The 16,328-nt window shown below is 43.0% G+C and overlaps 1 protein-coding gene across 5 annotated transcripts in view; it reads left to right on the top strand.

The window, feature by feature from the left end:
• ARHGAP17 (Rho GTPase activating protein 17) overlaps positions 1-16,328 on the top strand; it is a 94,937-nt gene that overhangs the window by 23,749 nt on the left and 54,860 nt on the right. The gene's annotated exons all lie outside the window — the stretch shown is intronic.

Below are 16,328 nucleotides of genomic sequence, written 5' to 3'. Positions count from 1 at the left end.
GATTCCTATCCACGATGCCACCAGAGAATTTCTGACCTCGTTCTTTTTAGGTGTGTTTTCCTCTGTGGTTATCCCACTGAGAGTTCCCTGAGCTTGGGGCAGTGATTTGATATTGTTCATTAAATTGGACACTTTTCAGCCATTGTTTGTTCAACCATTTCTTCTGTCCTATGTTCTTTCTTTTTTCCCTTGAGCCCTGTATAGTTACATATGTGAGAGACTGATACTGTCCCATAGGTTTTAGATACTTTATATCTTAGGTTGGATAATTTGTTTCATTTTCCAAGTCTCCTCTAAAATCCCTCATCTATGCATGCCTTTTCCATTAGCCCCTTTAATATTTTTATCATAGTTGTTCTAAAGTCCCTGCAAGGTAGTTCTGACATCTTGGCTATCTTAGAATCTAGTTCTGTTGACTCTATCCCATCTTAATAATGCATGTCTTCTGTTTCTTTCCTGTGGTTAAGTCTTGATTGAATCCCAGATGTGTGTAGAAACTGCGAGCGTGTGCCTCTTCTTTCAGGCCATCATTGTGAGGACTCAAATCAGTCTAGTCTGTTGTGTGACTCCAGGCACAGGCTTTCAACTTCTTTGAAGGCGGGATGAAAATTTTCCCTCTATCAGGGCTCTTTTAGCTCAATTTTCTTGCTTATCCTGTTTAGTAGGACTTGTGTGCCTGCATCAGGAGAGCTTTTCTCAGCTCTCCTACCCCTCCCTGTGGTTGAAGACCACTGCCTGATACTCATGTTAGGGTCCAAAGTCCTACAGGTTCCTCTGCTCTCCCCTGCCTTTAAGCAGACTCCGCACACTTGTGCCTTGGTCAGCCTGGGGTGGGAGGTGCCAGCTCTCCCACCCCTTCCCTAAGTGGTGGACTGCCTCCATCTCTTGCTCTGTGTGAGGCCCAGAGTCCTGGAAGGTTGCTCTATTCTCCTGCTTTGCCTTCAGACTACAGCAGGTCCGTGCATCTGAGCTAAAGGGGGTTCTCCCCTACCTGTATCACCATGTGTCTTTCTTACCTCTGTCCTTACTGCCTCACTGTCCCCTTGTTCTCTATCCAACACCCATGCTTCAAACTCCAGTTCACCCAGTGATGGCCTCAAAAGCCATCACTGGTTTCAGAAAACCTTTCTGGTGTCTTTGGTCTGCATTAGATGCTCTCTCTTTGCTCTGTAGCCATTGGCAAGTTAATCACCTTCTCTGTGCCTAGGTTTCTCATCTGTGAGATGTATGTAATAGCAGTATTGATCTCATCATTATCTTGAGGATCAACTGAGTTACTGTATGTAAAGCACCTGGAACACAGACATTAAGAACAGGATCTCTGGAATAAACTTGTCCAGATTCAGAGCTTGGCTGTGAAAACCTTGAGCAAGTCACTTCTCTGTTCCTCAGTTTCCTCATCTGTAACATGAAGATGATATTAGTGCTACTCACCCCACGAAGTTATTGTTGTGCCTTAATTAATTCTTTTTTTAAAAAAGTATTTTCTTTATTTATTTGGCCGTGCCAAATCTTTGTTGCAGCATGCAGACTCTTAGTTGCAGCATGTGGGATCTAAGTTCCCCAACCAGGGATCAAACTTGGGTCCCCTGCATTGGGAGCTTGGAGTCTTAGCCACAGGACCACTGGGGAAATCCCAGGAATTAATTCTCGGAAGCACCTGGAACAGTGCTAAGCGCACAGCATGAGTTCAGTAAATGTTAACTATGGTGATAATAACAGACAACGACTCCTCTTGGAGGGTCCTGGGCTCCCCATTGGAGTACTCACTGCATAGGAGGTAATCGTGTATTTTCCTTGATGGTCCTCCAGCTTGTCAGGGCAGGGCTATATTTCTTACTTGTGATGGCCTATGGAAAGGAACCCAACAAATATTTGTTCAGTGACTAACCACTTGGGAAGGTGAGTGGCAAAATGTGCAGGACAGCAGCTCAATGTTTGGGCTGCAAGCTCCACTCAGTTAACATTTCATTTGAGTAAAAGCCTCTTTTGAAAATATCCATTTTCTATTTCGAGTCATCCACAGCATCCGTTCATCCATCAAGCTGTGGTGTTGGAACACTCTTGCCTTTGACCTTTAGAAAAGGGCGAGTGAAGATTGATGGTGTTCTCCACCCAGAATCTACCCTCAAAAGCAGCCTCACCCCATTTTTCCAGGTGAATGTTTTTCCCCTTCATCTTGTGCACCACACTAATCATGGAACATCCTGTGCTGCATTTGTGATGTGCATTCCTTCTAGAAACCTAGAGGGTCCACACTTACCCAGATTCTCAGTATTACCTGCTTTTAAAAAAATATTGATTGTTGTTTATAGAGATGCAATCCTCAATTTGCAAACCACGGTTTTGCAGGTTTCAAAATATCCTTTCATTTGCTGCTTTATTGTGGCTTTTTTAAAATTGTGTAAGATCGTTGATGCAAATATAAATAAAGTGAAATACAGGAAGGTAAAGAATGTGTTTTTAGATCATACGGTTAGTTTGTGGTGAAGCTAGGACCAGCACCTAGCGTGAAAATTAATTCAGAGAGACTCAACTTTGGTTAATGATCTTGAAATTGCTCTCTTTCTGAGGGTCCAAAGAGTTTTGTTTCATTCTGTAATTTATTTAATGAATGTTTGCCTCAGTTTCCACATCCGTGAAACAGGGATACTAAAAATTACCCCATAAGAGTACATGTAATATAAGAAACTGAAATAATATATGTGAAAGTGCTTTCATTTTTTTTTAAAAGAAGGAATAGATGCAAAGTCTTGCTTAATTTAACTTAATATTGGAAATAGGGTGGTTTAAACAGGTTATAATCTTGAATTTTATTTTATTTCTATTTGGGGGGTTTGCACTGGGTCTTCGTTGTTGTGCAGGCTTTTCTTTAGTTACAGAGAGCGGGGGATGCCGTCTCTTTGTAGCGCCCAGGCTTCTTGTGGTGACCTCTCTCGTGGTAGAGCACAGGCATGAGGCACCCGCGCTTCAGTATTTGCAGCATGCAGGTTCAGTAGTTGTGGCTTGTGGGCTTTAGAGCACCTGGGCTCCAGTAGTTGTGCTACACAGGCTTAGTTGCTCCATGGCACATAGAATCTTCCTGGACCAGGGTTCGAACCTGTGTCCCTGATTGGCAGGCGGATTCTTATCCACTGTACCACCAGGGAAGTCCAATCCATGAATTTTAGTGTCTGCATTTGATTTATTTCTTGAGCAGAGAGAGCTCCATACTTTATACATTTTTCTGGAACTTTTAAAACATGTTTTTGAAGCCATGAGTTTATAATTTATAAATCCTGCCCTATTATTTCTGTTAAAGTAGCAGCGTGTCTTTGGCTGGCATGAGACTGTGAGGGCTGGGTCTCTCGTCTTATCCCATCTCCTGGATGATGCTCCGGGGTCCTCCAGGTGTTCTTACCTGCATCCTGCTGTCAGAGTTGCCATTCTAAAATTCAGACCTGGGCTTCGCCTTGCCACTCCCATCGCCGAGACGCCATCAGTGGCTCCCCCTTGCCCTCGGCTTCCTTGGCGGGCAGAGCCTCTGTTTCAGCCAGGCCGCCTCCCCAGCGCAGCGCCCTCTCCAGATCCCTTCCCCCACGCCGTTCGGATGTTCCGTCTCATCTGAGATCTTCTTGGAGGGCTTCCCTGTGAAACCTCTCCTGGCCGCGCAGTCCATTACCCTTCTCTCTGTGTTCCTGCAGCTCCACGCGAACCTGTTTACCTTTCTGTCTTTCCCATCAGCTCCCCCAGGGTGGAGACTGTGGTTCATCTCTCTCTTCCCTTCCCTTCCCAGTTCGTGACTTTTAGGGAGAGCTCCATGAATACAGGCTGAATGAATCAAGAGCACGCACTTGAGAGCCACCGACGCTGGCATTCTCACAGCCTCCCTACCGTCCCCGTGAGGCTCAGCCTGCTTAAGATGCTGATCCTTTGATGAAGGGTTTTGCTAACTCACCACATATTTGATCGCTAAGTTTCTGTGTATTGCGTGCCGGTGCTTCTCTTGGTGGCCTGCAGCCCACACAGCGTTATCACAACCAAGCCTTTGTTGCAACTGACCAGCCTGCCCTGCTCCCACTGCGTGAGTGTGACACAGCTTTTTGTCTTTGTGTGGTCTGGGCTCAGCCGTGACTTCTCCCAGGAGGAGCTACAACAGCTCGATGACTACAGAAAGCTTTTTCTTAGATGGACCGTCACGGTTTTATCTGCTGGTGGCTGTTGTTTGCTGTAGTTCTCAGAACGGCTAGCACTCCATGAACCGTCACTCAGTGCCAGAGACCAGGCTTAGGAGAGCTAAGTCAGATGAGATAAATGGCGTTTCTAAATAACCACTAAAGTGACGGTATTATGGTTATTCCTATTTGAAGCTTTTAGGATTATCCCCATTTTACAGTGGAGGAAGTGGAGCCTCCCGTCTGCAGCTTGTGTGTGTGAGCTGCTCAGTCGTGTCCAACTCTTCCCGATCCCATGGACCATGGCCCTCCAGGCTCCCCTGTCCATGGAATTCTCCAGGCAAGAATGCTGGAGTGGGTGGCCATTCCCTCCTCCAGGGGGGTTTTCCCGACCCCAGGATCAAACCTGGGTCTCCTGCACTGCAAGCAGATTCTTTACCTTCTGAGCCAGCAGGGAAGCCCTGCAGCTTGGCCGACCGCATCCCGGGGATTCAAAGTCAGGTCTGTCTGACTCCAGAGCCCTGACGCTCAGCTCTGGTCATGCTGTGTCTCCTTATCCTTGAAACTTACAATGAAACTTAGACTCTGCCATCCATTAGTTTCTTATTCCTTAGCGGACTCCTCCTGAGGAGGAAGAGCGTGAACCAGTTGTGAGTCATTCCCGTCAGACCACATCCTGAATGGTCTTGACCTCGAAGGAGGGTGTCTTTGGCCAGTTGTCCAGGAACACTGCGGGCTCTCCCCTCTGTCTACATTTACTGCGGATCCCTCTCTCCACGTGTCCCGGTACTTCCCCTGCCACCGCCTCAGACTGTCTAATGCAGGGGTTCTCAGCCCTGGCTACACTTTGGGGTGGGCTGGGTGCTTTAAAAAAAGAGCCAGGCCCCACCCTTCAAAGTTCTGATTCAACCTTTCTGGTTTAGGGTCCAGCTATTATTCTTTTTTTTTAGCAACTTCATTGAGAGATACTCTTTTTTTTTTTTTTGGCTTCTGTGGGTCTTCGTTGCTGTGAAAAGGCTTTCTCTAGTTGCAGTGCTCAGGGTTCATTGTGGCAACTTCTCTTATTAAGGAACATGGGTTCTAGGGCTTCAGTCATTGTGGCATTTGCGCTGAGGCATATAGGATCTTCCTGGACCAGAGATTGAACTCATGTCCCCTGCATTGATTGGCAAGTGAATTCTTAACCAATGGACCACCAGGGAAGTCTGAGATATACTTTGTATGTCATAAAATTCACCCATCACCCATCTTAGGTATCCAGTTCGATGATTTTTAGCAGATCTGCAAAATCGGGTAACCATCACCACCATCTGATTTTAGAACAGTGGCATTACCCGGGAAGATTCCCTCGCTCCCCTCTGGCTAATCCACATTTCCACCCTTCCCTTCAGGTGGCCACTAGGCGTCTTTCTGCCTCTCTAGATTTGCTTTTTCTGGTCATTTTATACAGACAGAATTGCTTGCATTATCTCGAAAGCCCCCTGTGTTATTCTGAAAGAATTGTAATGTGTAGCCATGGTTGAGAACCGCAGTTATCTCCTGGCTTTTCTTTTTTTTACTGCTGTTCCCTGGGTTCAGCCAACGCCCGCCCACGAGGGCTGTCGTTTAGATAAGCTGTAAGTAGGTCCCTCTAAGCTGGGCTGAGAACGTAACGATCATTTATAACCTGCTTTCTATGGGAACATACTTTCCAAAGTCCAAATGTGCTGACTTAGGAAGAAGCCTTCGGAAGGGAGCCAGCACAACCTGTCTTCAGACGCGGAGTGCCTCCACCAGCGGCCCCGGCCCTGAGTCAGAGCCGAGCCCTTGACTTTGTGTGGCTTTGCCTTTGGCACTTTCGATTTCGATTTTCTGCGTGGCTTCGCAGTTGCTACTGGCCTCATGTCTTGCTTGGCAGTGAACAAGACCCGCCCCCGGCCCCGGTCCTCCTCCTCCTCGCTTCCCACCAGAGGTCTCAGCTCCGCATGCACTGTTTGCGTTGCACTGCTTTGCAAAATATTCCTCACTTATTTTTTACCTGTGTCTGAGGAAGTTCTGAGATGGCAAACTCAGCTGCCCCCAGGCATGAGCAGGTACTATAAGTGACCAGAGCAGGCCTGAGAGGGAGGCACTTGGACGCCCGACCACTGAAAGGAGTCGGACAGTGTGCTGGTGGCCATGAACTTTCTCGCTTTGCCATACGCAGAAGTCCTCGGTGGAGCTTTTAGGCTTATCTCATGGTTACAGCGGGGATGGCAAAGAGATTCCATTCCAGGTGCCAGAGAAGGGAAAAACCCAACTGACCAAACAAAAAGCTGTGGGACAAGCTTATGTATGCAGGAAAATGATAAAACTCAATTCAACTTATTTTAAAATGTAACAATTCACCTCAGTCATTGATTCAAATTCAAATAATATTACAGAGATTCAGTTAAGATTTATAGGGTTTGTTATTGCTATTTAAAGTAAAAAATATATATATTACTTAGAGCAGCTGTAAATATGTGGATAAAATCCCATCATTTGGGGAAATAAATCAAAGTAGAGAACTATCAGATGTTTGTTGCCCATACTATTACCAAAACAGTTTCTCTTTAATCATTTTCCCTCTGATTTTTTTAAACATTTTATTTTGTATTGGGGTATAGCCGATTAGTACCCAGTTTCTTTTCAGTAGTATGTATGGAGATTTTTTTTTCCCCCATACTATCCCTTTTGAGTTCTGTAAATGCTTCTTTAAGGCTTTTAAAATTACTTTGTGGAATGTGTTGCAAATTGATTCATTTATAAAGTGTCAGAGGGGCCTTTATTTTTAAACCAATTAAGTGGATTTGCAATTCCTTCCCAGGAACTTAAGAAGACAGCTAATCTAATGAGATAAAACAGGAAAAGCTCACTCAGTAGTCCCCTGGCTCACTGTGAAATCAGATGAGTGAGCCCAAACTCCGAGCCCAGGCTCAAGGGGATTTTGTAAACACTTGTAACAGGAGATGACAGCGTTGCACAAAATCTGGTTCCCAGCAGAATGAAATAGACCACTTAGCCGTGGGTCTGGCTGCTGTAATTCCTCTGAGAATATAAATTCCGGTGCATGCAGTGACCATGCGGTGCTGTTGCCCCGTGTATGATATTGAGAATCTGCAAAAGATTGATCAGAGTTTATCTTGTTCGTCAAAGATGCATTTAGGTATTTGCAGATAATCAGAATTTAAAATCAGTTTATTAAAAATTCTCTCCATGTCCCATTTCTTTTATTTTTCCCCCCACTTTAATTGGCATATCAAAGTGAAAGTGTAAGTGAAAAACCTACAGAACTGTGATTTCTTGTGGATTTCTAAACCAAAAAATGGCAGCACTGTGATCTTGGAGGCAGTGGAAGCCCTCGATGTTAAATAATAGTTTTGGCTCCTGTACCACTGATTTGCATCCCTGGGTAGAGAGGGTACTGGGTGGGTGGAAAGATGAGCCCCCAGAGTGGCTGAAGGGACTGAAGAGGAGTAATCTAATGGTGTCCTGCAAAGCCACTGTCTGAAATGCAAGTTGGGAAAGTGCAGAAATCCCCCTTCAAAGTCAGAAGAATTTGGAAGTGATTAAAAAGGATTGGAGTTTCATGGGAAACTGTATTTCACTTATACATGGATCAGGAGTCAGCAAACTGTGGCCTGTGGACCAAATCCAGCTGCAGTAGGCTCACGATGGTTTTTGCATTTTAAATGGTTGAAAAAAAATCAAAAGAAGAATAATATTTCCTGACATGTGAAGATTATGTGAATTCAAATTTCAGTGTCCATAAATAAAGCTTATTGGAACCCAGCCGGGCTCATTCATTTTTATGTTGTCCCTGGCTGCTTTCGTGTTACATGGGAGTGCTGAGTAATTGCAGCAGAGACGATGTGGCCTGCAAGCCTAAAATATTTATTATCTAGTCTTTCCAGAAAAAGTGCAATGCCTGACCAGACAATTGTATTCATTTCTCATCCTGCAATCTGTTTACAAGCAGGAATCGAGGAGAAAACCATCATTATAATACATGTTTTGGGGGGGACATGGGTGGGTGGAAGTGGGTAGGCGGAGCGGAAGCCTAATTTCTGATTTTTCACTGTCACCAGCATGACCAGCCCTGGGCTGTGCCTCCACCTTTGAACGATACTGTCAGAGCCAGCAACCCACATTCGTTTTAGCAGCTGCTTATCGAACACGAGGCAGAGAAAATACACCTCCAGACCAGTCTCACATACCAGTCCGCAAAGTGATTTTCGAAAGCCCGTGGGCGTGGTTTGCACCACACACTGTAACCATCACTGCTGCAGCCCCCGGGTCAGCAGACTTTTCCTGTGAACGGCCAGCTGGTGTTCTGAACTCTGCAGACCACACAGGGTCTCTGTTGCAGCAGTTCAGTTCTGTTGCTGTCGTGAATGCAGCCCTAGATAATACATCAACAGATCAGCCAGGCCACGCCCTAAGAAACCTTGACTTGTGCACACCGAAACCAGAGTTTCATAATTTTCACATGTGATAAAATATTGTTTATCGCTCTTTTGAGTTTTTTCAACCATTGAAAAGTAAAAACTCTTCTGAGCTTGCTGTCCATACAAAAATAGTTGGTGAACTGGATTTGACCTGCAGGCCATAGTTTGCTGACCCCTGGTCATAGGGATGGTTTACGTTTTGTTGTTGTTTTTTTTCATGAAAGAAAGATGAATTTCAGAAGAGAATATCACATTTTAATTGTAGTCATTGTGGATTTTAGGGCAAATCTGTATTTATGTGTGGCTGTTTTTCTGCCTTAGTGTGCCTGAGTTTTTTCCTCGCTCTCTCTTTTGAAATCTAGAATATTCTTTATTGCAAATATTTCTCTGTCATTATGACAGTCACTTTGTCATTCATTCATTCAGTATATATTTACTAAGTGTCTGGGGTTCCCTGATGGCTTAGCGGTAAAGAATCCACCTGCAGTGTAGGAGATGCAGGTTTGATCCCTGGGTCAGAAAGATCCCCTGGAGGAAGAAATGGCAACCCAATCCAGTATTCTTGCCTGGGCAGAGTAGCCTGGCAGACTACAGTTCATTGGGTCACAAAGAGTTGTACACGATTAAGCATACACACACACATTCAAGTGCTTATGTGTGGCAGGCAGGGGCTAAGTGAGGTGCTGGGGGAGGTTTAATGTAAGACAGACCTGGTCCCTGCCCCCAGGGAGTGTTCTGTCATGCTGGGATGAGGTCAGTAATGCTCAGAAAGTGCTTGGAAGGTCACAGTGTGCGTTGAAGGTGTGGACTTGAGCATTTATGTCCATGGCTCCCGTGGTACATGCTTTAAGCTGATATCTGTACCCCAGGAAGTAGAATGGCAGTTCATGATATGATAGCAGCATCTGGCATTGAGTGTAGTGATGGCAGAAACTCCTCCAGAAATCAGCCCACAGTTAGAGGTGGAAATTGTCAAGGCCAAATGGAAATCTTCCTTTGGCCCTTTTCCTCACTTGAGCTTTTCTGGAAAAGGTTGTGAAACGTTATGGCCCACACAGCATGGCTGCTTTTAGACTTTGGGAATTAGAAGAGGGAAATCTTATGCTTTATCAGAAAGTGAAAAGTAAATTAAAAATCGTGCCTGATGGAAGCCTTGTCTGAATGACTAGTGAAATTGTGCAGCGGCTTGCATAGGAAAAAACAACCCCCAGAGTAAAATGGCGAGTGGGAGGTACCTTCCTGCTCTCTATTGTTTTTCCAGTTACAGACAGGAAACATCAAGCGTGTTTTCAAGCATGGAACGCTGGACACAAGGAAGGCTCAGACAAAGCAGAAAAAAAGAAAAAAAACTCATATGCAGAGTTTAGGTCTGTGTAGCAAAATGTTTGATTGAAAACAAGTATTATTTTTATAATTGGATCACTTTGTCTTGATAAATTCAGTCTCAGTAAAACTAAGTTTCTTTGGCTTAGGTAAAGGCTTTTAGATGGGGACCTTGGCCAGTACTCTGAATGCTAATTGCCAAACTTTCCTTAGGGTAAAAATTCCACATCTGTGGTAAAGATAAATGTTCCAAAGCACTTCAGCCTAGAAAGGGCTGAGTCTTGTGGACCAGTCACAGTGATGAGGGAGGTCAGGTCATTTGGACCACATATTGCGGGGTGGAGGTGGGGGGGTAGATGGAAACATTAGTGGTTCCCTAGAATTAAGATGGGGATAGCACAGTCCATTGGGGAGTTTCTGTGTGAGGGAGCCATCCTAGTTTGTATATTACATTCTGTAGTTGTGATTTAGAAGTAATCTTTCCTAGATAACCCATATTCATGGATTGGAAGAATTAGTATTGTTAAAATTCTATACTAAAAGCAGTCCAAAGATTCAGTATAGTCCCATCAAAATTCCAATAGCATTTTTCACAGAAATAGAAAAAAAGTCCTAAAATTCATATGGAAACACAAAAGACCTTGAAATAGCAAAAGCATAACTGAGCAAGAACAAAGCTGGAGGCATCACACGTCCTGATTTCAAACTGTGTTATGAAGCTACAGTAGTCAAAGCAGGATGACCCTGGGATAAGCACAGACACATAGACCAGTGGACCCGAATGAAGAGCCCCGGACCAAACCCACGCACATACAGTTAGCTGATCTTTGGCAGGGCACCGGGAATGCACAGTAGGGAAGTGACAGTCTGTCTGAAATGCTGTTGGGAAATATATGTATCCATATGCAAAAGAATTAAACTGGACTCCTACCTAATACCACTCAGAAAAGTTAACTTGAAATGGATCAAAGACTTAAATACAAGACCTGAAACCATAAAGGCCCTAGAAGAAAATAAGGGGAAAACTCCTTGATATTGGTCTTGGCAATAATTTCACATATATAACACTCAAAACACTGGCAACAAAACTGAAAATAAACAAGTGGGACTACATCAAACTCAAAAACTTCAGCACAGCTAAGGAAACCATCTACAAAATGAAAAGGCAACTTTTGGAATGAGAGAAAATATTTGCAAACCATCTATCTGATAAGGAGTTAGTATCATATATATATCATATAGTATATGAGTTTGCCAGTTGCATTGATGCAATAGCCAAACAACAACAACAACAACAAATAACCTGATTAAAAAAATGGTCAAAAGACCTAAACAGACATTTATCCAATGAAGACATTTTTCCATATGGCCAAAATGTAACTGAAACCCTTTTACACTGTCGGTGGTGTAAATTGGTATAGCCATTAAGGAAAGTAGTATGGAGGTTCCTCAAAAAAAGAAGTACCGTATGATCCAGGAATCCTATTTCTGGGTGTATATCCGAAGGAAGTGAAGTCAGTATTTCTAAGAGACATTTACATGTCCATGGTCATTGTAGCATAGTTACAATAACTAAGGTATAAAAACAAAGTGTCCATCAGTGATGGATGAATAGATAAAGAGGTTGCATACACACAGCCATGAGAAAGAAGGAAATTGGGAAATTCTGCCATTCGTAACACGTGGATGAACCAGAAGGACCTTATGCTAAGTGAAATAAACCAGAGAAAGACCAATACTGTATGATCTCAATTATATGTGAAGTCTTAGAGTTGAACTCAGAGAAACAGTAGAGTGGTGGTTACCAGGGACTGGGGCATCAGGGAAATGGTGGGGATACTAGTCAGAAGGTACAAGCCCTCAATTATAAGATGAATAAATTCTGGGGCTCTCACTCAGCTGGTAAAGAATCCGCCTGCAATGTGGGAGACATGGGTTCGATCCCTGGGTTGGGAAGATCCCCTGGAGAAGGGAAAGGCTACCCACTCCAGTATCCAGGCCTGGAGAATTCCATGGACTGTATAGTCCATGGGGTCGCAAAGAGTCAGACACGAGTGAGTGACTTTCACTTTCGCTACAGCATGGTGACTGTAGCAGATAATACATACTTGGCATCTGCTGAGAGGGGATCTCAAGCATTCTCACAACTGTAACAAAAGGTAGAGGGATGCGTTCATTAACCTGAGTGTGGTAACCACTTCACAATGTCTGTGTAAATCAGTTCATCACATTGTATACTTTAAATGTATGGAGTTTTGTCAATTATACTTCAGTAAAGCTAGGGGGGGACATAATCTATACTGATTATAGGCAATTTTAATTAATTTCATTGAACCCTGAAATCTGATTAAGAAGATGCACTGGATCTCTTTCTAAAGTTAGCTTCATCAGTGTGGTATACTGAGTGTCCGCAAAGGAGGAGAAGAGAGGATAAACTTATCTTTAAACTGTCTGTTCATGTTTTCACATAGTATGTTCCATGTGTTTTTCAGTCTGCAGATACCTTTCCAAGTAAAGTGCCTCTAAATTTAAAGGAAAGGATCACCATTGTTAATTTGAAGAAAGGACGACAAATACACTGATCTGCCTTGTATTTTGGATGCTCTGATGTCTGTGTCCTGTTCTTCTTTTGTACAGATTGACAGCTGGACCCGTCACTTTACAGTTAAAGTTATGCTTCACTTAAGGTTATGCATCGCTTGAAACCATATCAAGGGTGTTGCTGAAAAAAGTAACGAATTGTTGTTACTTTTTAGCTATTTTAAAAAGTGCTATTTTTTGAAATTTGTTGTAATTTTAAAAGTCAAATAACAGGAAAAGGCTTATGCACAAATTATAGTGGATTCTCTCCTCACTCACTGCACTTTCCCAGTTGAGATTCCCTCACTGAAGAGGCAACTGCTTTCAAATTTGAGCTGTTTATTTTGGCATTAACTCCTATCTATATCTATAGATAATATATATAAACCACTGTCTTTTGAGTTATCAAGTTTAGATATTATTTATTGACTTCCTAGTGTGATAAATGAGGGCTTGGGGCTCTCTACTTCTGCTTCCCCATCCTTCCAATACAGTTATATTACAACTTTTGCATATATTGCTATTTGATATGTATATTGCTATGCTCAATCAGTTATTTGCAGCAAAGCATTGTAGTAAACTAGGTCTGTCTTGCCAATAGACTTTTGATTTTTCTGAAGTTAATTCTTGCTTGCTTTTTACATTAGCTTTGTTTTCTTTGTGGCTGTAGCAGTGCTATGCTCATATAGCTGACTCTCCAAAAAAAAAAAAAAAAAAAGCCCTGATTTGTATTATGTGCATTTGTTTGTATTGTATTTGATTTTTTTATTCATTTCAAGTTACCAATGTGAGGTCACTGAACAAGCAGCAGGGACAAGGTGCACACTTTATTCTCTCAGACGACTGAGCTGTTACTAACTCTCTCATACCTTCTAAACACCCACATTGGGATTTTATCTTATTAATTATTTTTTAAATTGAAGTATAGTTGATTTACAATGTTGTGTTAATTTCTGGTGTACAACAAAGTGATTCAGTTACACATACATATATATTTTTTTCATATTCTCTTCCATTATGGTTTACTTTGAGATATTGAGTATCATTCCCTGTGCCATACAGTATGACCTTGTTGTTTCTCTGTTTTATTTATAGTAGTTTTTATCTCTTAATCCCAAACTCCTACTAATGTATCCCTCATCTCTCTTCCCTTTTGGTAACCATGTTTGTTTTCTATGTCTGTGAGTCTGTTTCTGTTTTGTAAATAGGTTCATTTGTATCATATTCTAGATTCCATATATATTGATATCACATGATATTTGTCTTTGTCTATCTGACTTACTTCACTTGGTATGATAATCTGCAGGTACATCTGTTTTGCTGCTAGTGACATTATTTCATTCTTTTTATGGCTGAGTAATATTCTGTTGTGTGTGTGTGTGTGTATGTGTATACACATACCACATCTTTATCTGTTCATCTGTCAACACTTACATTGCTTCCGTATCTTGCCTATTGTAAATAGTGCTGCAGTGAATATTGGAGTCCATATATCTTTTTGAGTTATAATTTTGTTTGGAATATATGCCAAAGAATGGAGTTGCTGGGTCATACAATAACTCTGTGTTTAGTTTTTTTAAGGAGGAAACTCCATACTGTTTTCCATGGTGACTGCACCAATGTACATTCCTACCAGCAGTATAATTAATCTGTGTGGCTCAGCTGGTAAAGAATCCTCCTGCCTGCAGTGCAGGAGACCTGGGTTTGATCCAGGTTTGATCCCTTGGAGAAGGGAATGGCTACCCACTCCAGTATTCTGGCCTGGAGAATTCCATGGACTGTATAGTCCATGGGGTCACAAAGGGTCGGACATGACTAAGCAACTTTCACTTCACTTCAACAGTATAGGATGGTTCCCTTTTTCCCGTAACCTCTCCAACATGAATTATTTATAGAATTTTTAATGACGGCCGTCCTGACCAGTGAAGTGGTACTACATTGTAGTTTTTATTTGTATTTCTCTAGTAATTAGCAATGTTGAGCATCTTTTCATGTGCCTATTGGCCATGAGTACCACACTGGGAGTTTTAAAATTAAGTTTTCCTCTTCTATTTTTAAAATTTTGTTTCATAAGTAGACATATGTGCTCTGAATCTTCTCTTTTGAACTTGTGAATATTTTAACAGGCCTTGGGACTTTTCTCTGCACATACTTATACTTACAGAAGGAGATATCAGCATGCTGTCAGAGTCGTCCAGGGCCCTATCCAGAACTTTGGGTTCTGGCCAGTGAAGACAAATGAAAGTTACATAGTCTTGAGGTGGTATTTTGCTCGAGGAGTGGCAAGGCTGGGATTAATGATGAAGCTATGGTGGTCTCATGCCAGGTTTGTCCCTGCTAGGCTGACTCACAGGCTTCTCTCTGAGGCCACTTGCTTGAGCTCATAGTCAGCTGGGGTCCTGCTCCACTTCCCTAACTGGCATGACTACCTATGTTTGGCGCTTCAGCAATGCCTGGCACCATGCGTGCCAAGCGAGGGCTAGGATGACATATTTTGGCCGGCTGCTTCCAGAACTCGTTCATAGAGTTGAGTTGACCTCTTTGGGAACCTGGGGCCTTGGGCTGATCTCCAGGCTCTGCTCCTCAGGACTTGGGAGGATTGAATCAGGTCAGAGTTCTAATTTCCTGCAGAAACCACAAGTAAGCCACTCCTGTAGGCATCTCCAGGTTAACTGGGGCACCGCTGTTGACGACTGGTATTGGAACTCTCTGTGCCAACGGCTGGGCTTCACTCGACGTGCCGTCTCCCAAACGTGGGATTGGGGGTGTGGGCCACCGTCCTTGCATCTAGTGCTCTTCTGAGCCTAGCGGTGTTCTGCGGTCATTCTTGGGCGTCCCACCGGTTTTTCTGGCCAGATGCCTTCTCCTTCTCTTGTGTTGGTTCATGGGCAAGATCAAGGTCATGCAGCCTTCCGTTCTGCAGTGTATCTTATAAAAAGGCTTCAAATTTTCTGATTCATCAATGGTCTTCCTCCCTCCCTCCTACAGTGTGATCAGAACTGAATTTTTTTTTTTTTCATTTTCTTTTAAAACTTTCCCAGTTTGTTTCAGTGGGAATTTGGTAGGGATGTTAAATGGCTGGGCTTAAATCACTATTTGAACCAGAAGTCCAGAATGGCTCTTTTGTAGTGATCCTGGATATACCAACAATGCTGCTGTTTTGGACTGCAGAGAAAAATCTTCTTGGAAAAAGATGATGGCCTGGCACATGAGGTTCCAGCAGCTCACAGTGCTCTGCTGATTGTCGTTTGCTGTATCAGTCCTCTAGAAAGGTCAGCAGGAGTTCTGAAGCATAGATAAGGGTGAAAATATTTTGGCTCTTTTGAAAGTAAAGATGAGATAGCTGAAGGAAGGAAGACTTAAGTGTTGTTAGTGTATGTATCATTGCATAACCTTTCTGGATCTGTGACACGCTTGTTGGCTGTGAAACTCATATCATTTTAAGAACTGAAGTTTAATTTTCTCCAGAGCTGTGTTTTCTCAAAGTGTGGTCTACAGGCCTCCTGCCAGGGAATTCTGGGCAGGGAGGGGCCTGTTACAAATTCAGGATCTCACTACAGTGGTAGCAACTCTGGAATATGGCATTTTAAGGCCATACCTCCTCCCCGACCCCCCTTGCTGGGTCTGTGCATGCCCAAGTTTGAGAACCACTGATCTCAATCATTTGGTCTTTAGGGTTGCTAGTTTCTGCAGACTTTCATTTATTTGTTTCTTTGTGGCTTTGCTAAAGTCGCCCTCTAATATAAAAACTGGTAAAAATTACCCCCTTGTGATCATTCATTTCTACCTGTTATGTTTTAAATTCCAGGATACTAACTGCTCA

This window comes from Cervus canadensis, chromosome 32, assembly GCF_019320065.1.
Source record: "Cervus canadensis isolate Bull #8, Minnesota chromosome 32, ASM1932006v1, whole genome shotgun sequence".
Lineage (NCBI taxonomy): Eukaryota > Metazoa > Chordata > Mammalia > Artiodactyla > Cervidae > Cervus > Cervus canadensis.
Note: the sequence above shows the minus strand (reverse complement) of the source record. Positions and strands in the feature narration are given on the sequence as shown.